The 6,000-nt window shown below is 49.1% G+C and overlaps 1 long non-coding RNA gene across 1 annotated transcript in view; it reads right to left on the reverse strand.

Moving 5' to 3' along the window:
- LOC147577623 (uncharacterized) overlaps window positions 1-5,741 on the reverse strand; it is a 59,806-nt gene extending 54,065 nt beyond the window's left edge. The window contains exon 1 of the long non-coding RNA XR_015255877.1: window positions 5,521-5,741. This is a non-coding gene — a long non-coding RNA (uncharacterized LOC147577623). The remainder of the gene's footprint in view (window positions 1-5,520) is intronic.
- Between the last annotated feature and the right edge of the window lie 259 nt (window positions 5,742-6,000).

A 6,000-nucleotide genomic window follows, 5' to 3' on the forward strand; every position in this document is an offset into this window, starting at 1 on the left:
CTGTATCTTTCTAGCCAGAGGCTTCACGAGCAGGTTGGTCACAAATCCAGCAACAGTAGCCAGGATCCGAAGAGCCATTCAGATGCCATTTACCCTACTGGCAGGTGCTCTAAAGAACTTTAGATTCCTAAAGAACTTTAGTGATTTCAAGTCAGAGCAAGCACCTTAGGGGAAACTTTCATTTGGATGCTCCCTTGATATAAGGTCAGCTGTTTGCCAATTTTCTGAGGTCCTAGTTGTGGGGCGGAGCCACGATCATGGCGGGCAGGTCTTAGAAAGAGAGGTCAGCCACCCCACGGGCTTGGAGATCCGTCAACCAATATTTCCGTTAAGAGACGGTCAGTGTCCATTTTGGTCTGCCCTTTTGGCGACTGGCAAGAAATATTTGTGTGCTCTGGTAGGGATCTTACTCATCTCCAATATCCACTTCCCTGGGACGGGGCACAGCCCCTGTCTTCCAGCCAACCCAGGAGAATTTCCCCAAGATTTCAAATTCTTTGCAGAGCCGTGTGGCCATTTATCATGTTGCCACCAACGACTCTGAAGTTCCACACCAGGGAACCCGGCAGAATCACACGCTGCTCAGGAAAAGGAAAAAAATATTCCACCTTCCCCCTCCCCAAAGGAAACCAGAAACTTCACTTGTTTTCCCAAGACACTCCTACCGGTGGTTTACAAGGGACCCAGAGAGATTTCTCGTCAAAGGATTTGGGCGATGACAATTTCCAACATGATCGGAATTGTGACTGCAGAAATGACTGCTCGGCGGTTCAGACGCGTTTTAATTGCCTTGGCTGATCTCTGCCCGTGCTTCCAGTAATATTAGTATTATTATTGGGGATTTTTCTCTTTTCTTTTTTTTTTAGAAAATATCTTAGTGTGTTTTCAATGTTGTCATGGAGAGTTGGCACCACGGAGGCTCATGTCCTCAAGACAAACACACCAAAAAAAAAAAAAAAAACTTTGCAGGAGAAAAATAAAGGAAGACAAAAATATTATGATACGATCCATAAATCCATTTCTCTCTCTGGCACCCATTTGTATCTTCACCATCTGCCATCACCTACAAATTATTGGCTTTTATTACAATGTTATGATTATATATGAGAGCAAATATGAAACTTTAACAAATTAACAACGCATAATTACCACAACTGATACATGATTGAAAACCAGCTGCAAATAAAAGCTCTAGTGAGAAGCAAAAGGCATGGGAGAGCAGGTCCACACACAAGAGTTTGGAAACATCTCCACATTGAGACCCTTCCTCAGCTCAAAGGCACCGGTGATTCCCAATATCAAGAGACACTCCAAAATTTCCAAGCAGTTCTACAGCAAGTGGGTACTGAGTAACCCACAGATTCACCGGGCAAGTATGTCGAGGTTCAGTAATGTTGGGTGCGAGGACAGAGCCTCTGCCTGTTCCACAAACGTATATACACACAAGATCCTTGACACTGTGTCTTTCAGCCATAAGGAATGTCTTTGGAGTCAGGTGAAAATCAGTGCACGATACAAGTCACCGTGAGCCAAACTGTGCCACAAGGCCGTGCCACTGGAAGAAAATGTGATCTGTGTGTTGAGACTCAGCCATGGAAATCACTGGAATTACCATTGAGGAGGCATGAGAGAGCAAGGGCGTCATTCCACAAACTATCTGTTCTTTCTAATGCAATGAAGCTTCAAGAGAAGACATCTAACAGAAGACAAAAGATCAGAATAGAAAAATCAGAGATTGGTTTTACTGAGCCCAGTGCACCTGAGCACTAATTTTGGGCTCTCCCTTCCCTACCTTTCCCCACACGCTTCAGTACATATTCAAGGCTCTCAATAACATGGATGGGAGGCCAGCATGCTCCTTCTGGCTCCTTCCCGCCTAGTCTGGAAACCTCTTTTGAGATTCTCTAATCTCTTCCCATGATCGCCCACTAGATACTCCCTGCTCCTCTGTGCTCATGCTACAAAGGATACTTCAGGAGTGCAGCCTACCTCAGGGCCTTGGCCAGTCCCCACCAGGAGGGGATGCGCTCCTATCTCTTTGCCAAGTGTATCAGTTGCCCACTGCTGCTGTAACAAACAACCACACACATAGTGGCTTAAGACAACAAAAACTTATTAGCTTGTATTTCTGAAGTTCAGAAATCTAAAATCTAAACGGGGCCCAAATCAGTTGTCGGCAGGGCCGAATCTTTCCGGAAGCTGGAGAGCACAACTTGTTTCCTTGCCTTCCCCAGTTTCTAGAGGTGGCCTGCATCCCATGGCTCCCTCCTCCATCTCAAAGCCAGAAACGGAAGAATCAGGTCAACATTGCACGCATAAGAACCATTTATGGGTGGTCGGTGTTTTCATACGTGTGATGGTTTCCATTACAGTAGGGAGGGTTGAGAGTGGCTCTTGGTTTCTCGTTTGGGCAACTGAGAGGTATCTTTCCCTGAGACAGGGGGCAAAGCGGGAGAGGGGGGCTTCATGAGAGTAGGTCAAAGTAGGTACTTATTCATCTGTTGGTCAAGTATTCATTTACATAAGTAAATATTCATATGTTGGGAATCATAATGGATTGATAATAAATGAATATTCACTTATTCATTCCTTCCTTCCTACATACTACTTGAGGCTCCTCTGTGCCACGCAGTGTGCTCTAGGCACTGGGTCAACAGCAGTGAACAAGATCAGCAGCATCTCTGCCCCGGGGCATCTCGGGTCTCCTGCCAGCACCCATGAAACCGGCAGCCTCAACTGTTACCTTGCACAGAGGGTAAAACCTAGGCCCCTTCACAGTTCTTGACAGTGTTTGTAATCGTGTTATTTAAGGGGTGCCTGGGTGGCTCAGTCAGTTGAGTGTCCATCTTCAGCTCAGGTCATGGTCTCACTGCTCCCGAGTTCGAGCCCCACGTCAGGCTCTGTGCTGACCGCTCAGAGCCTGGAGCCTGCTTCCGATTCTGTGTCTCCCTCTTTCTCTGACCCTCCCTCTTGCACTCTGTGTCTGTCTCTCAAAAATAAAATAAATAAACACATTAAAACATTTTTCAACTTTTTAAAAACAGTGTTATTTCAGACCTTTGTATAGAAAATTTTAATTTGGCCTATGGAACCTGACCAAACACTGAAGGAAACTTCATTAACAAGATACTAATTTTTCAAAAAACTTCTCACTGAGTCAGAAAGGAACTGAATCCCCAAGAAATATGGTAGATACTAATTTACTGACCTCTGATTCATAAAAATACTATCTTCCCATTCCTGGGATGGTTCGATTTACCAATTTACAGGTTGGCCAAGGGGACAGAGACTGCCTTGGGTCCACAAGGGGTTCTCTGCCTCCTCAGCACGTAGCTGCACCACCTCTCCAGTCTCCCTTGCAGACAGGTGGACGTGTGATAGTTCTGGCCCATCGGACGTGGGCAGATCCTTATGCGCCACTTTCCTGGCTGGGCCCATAAGACTTCTGTGCAATGCTACATGCCCTCTCTTCCCACATCTGCTGGCTGAACGGAAAGGATGTTAAGGCCCTCGAGAGTGGTGCAGCCAGAGGACAGAAAAGGTTCCTGGAACAATGCTATGGAGCAAACTTCCTCCCCCCGCCCCCCACCGTTGCCCCCAGATTTCCAGCACCAATTATACTTTACAAGAGTAAGAAATAAATTCTATTGTATTAAGCCACTAAAACATTGAGGTTATCTTTTACAGAGGTTAGCCTATGGTGACTGATTCAGACAGCTTCTGTATATGGATCTCAGGATTATTGCATGCGTGCACACACACACACACACACACACACACACACACACACACACACATAAATGACACACAGCTGTGCAGAGAGAAATGCCAGGATGCAGCGACCCCCTGCCGTCTCGCTAAACCTTCTCCCCACCAATCTTGCAGGCTCCTCTAATTCAGAGAAATGTCCCAGATTCGTGTATTATATTTGCAACTGTTTTCAGCAAATGATGGAAGTTATAAAGTTATATAAATTACATGTGACCCCTTTTGCTTGTGGAAAAACACACAGAACGCTGCTTGGTTCAGAAGGAGACTCAGATTACCAACAGAGAAGACACCGGTTGTCCAGCCCTCCTAGTGACACTGAGAATTCAGGGTCCACAAGCTTTGCCTGGGGGGTTTATGCAACGGAGCCCCTGGCACTTTCTTTACTGATCAGATGGTCACCCTATCAGAAGCTGCTCCGAGAAACAGTCAGGGAGGGAGTGCAGCGGGCCCCCAGCTCCAAAGGAGAACGCTGAGCTGCTTTGGTGTTTGTTCAACTCACGCCCTCCAGTCAAAACTGTCTGAACCTGATACTCTTCATGGGGGCAAGAGGTTGACCAAACGCCTGGTCATTACCAGACTTCCCTTTCTCCATTTCTGACCTGTAGCTATTCGGGGAACAGTTCTAAATGGGGACAGAGAAAGAGGTGATGTGGCAAATGTTCGTTGCACACACTCTACGTGGGGAGCCCACACTCAGCACTTAGCAGGGCACCAAACCACAGCCCCTGCCCATGTGTCTGGTGCCAGGACTGCGCTTTGCACCTCTTAGACTCAGAAGCGTCTCTCACAGGCCCTCTCCTCGTCCACACCCCACAGTGCTGTGGGGCAGGAAGGCTTGCCGCCCACTGGTACAGATGAAGCGAGTGAGGTTCGGAAAAGCCCAAGGTTGCTGCTGAGGCAGCTCCTCGTGGGTGGCAGAGCCGAGGCCTAAATGCAGTTCCGCCCTCTACCCGCATCACTACACAAATACAGAAACCTGCTTACGATCCATCCGGTTAAGCTCGGGCAATAACAGAAAATACCTGGACTTTGAGAACCCCATTCATTGTATCTCAACCACCCAGCAAAACCCAACCTAGAGGCAAGGCAGTTATCACACACACACACACACACACACACCCCTCATCCCCACCCTGTGAGCTTTCTAGAAATTTGCCCCCACAGGGTTAAGTCACTGGGTGACAGTTTCCTCCCAGAGGAGATGACCCGCAGGATGACCCAGATCTGCAATTACTTGTCGACATGTAATTGACATTGTAATTGATGTTGTAATTGACAAGCACGCTTCCACAGGCAGATTTGCTGAAAGCCCTTGACAACGACCATGAGGGGGCATTTGCAGAGTCTGGCACCTTTCCTGCACTGGGGGCCCAGCCTCTGCTCATTCACCCCAGCGCAGAGCAGACTGTCGCACCTGTCTCCACCAGGGGTGCAGGGGGGGTGGCTGGGGTCCAAGCCCAGAACCTTCCACCACGCCACCTGCCCCTCCAGGAAGCTCTCAAGGGACAGCCCATGGAGCCCGTGGAGGGATGGAGCCACTGCACATCGCCTGCGCCCCGGAGGCCAACCCTTCCTCTATAGCCTCATCCAACTCTCTGCGTGGCCACCTGCCACCTACCCCAATCTGCAGCCCTGATCCCACATCCCACCAGGAAGGTTGAAGAACCTTTGATATTTTCGCACCAACAGCTGGCTTTTCCACACTGCGAAGCTCATGGTCACTGTGCCCCCGTTGGAAACCCCACTTACAGGCTGAATTGAAATGCATCTCTCCAGGAAGTGGGGAAGGTCACCAGCTTGCAGAGTGCCAGAACCAGGCGGGGACGTCCTTGAGTAGAAGATGCATCTTCCGACCCGTCTGGGGACTGCCACAGGTTCAGGCAGCAGGGGCCAAGGTACCATGTGGCAGAGTGAGTCACCGAGGCAGTTCGGCCGGTGCATGAGAGCAGGCAGGTGACGGAGGTCCTGGACAAGAGAAGGTGCTGCTGGTGTGAGTGCTGCTCAGACTCCCCAGACCAGGCATCCTATCTGACCTGATGGACTTTCTTCTTCTTAATCCTGAGCTGACCTGAGCGAACGGCCTGACCCACAGAATGTGGTGAAAGTGACATCCTGGGACTTCTTGGGCTGGGTCCGAAGAGGCCTCTGTGAGCATGCTATCTCGGGAGCCCCAGGCCACCATATAGGAAGTCCAGCCAGCCTGAGCCCATGCTTCTGGCATCCACTGGA

The sequence above is a fragment of the Puma concolor genome, chromosome C2, assembly GCF_028749965.1.
Source record: "Puma concolor isolate L17-30 chromosome C2, mPumCon1.1.hap2, whole genome shotgun sequence".
NCBI lineage: Eukaryota > Metazoa > Chordata > Mammalia > Carnivora > Felidae > Puma > Puma concolor.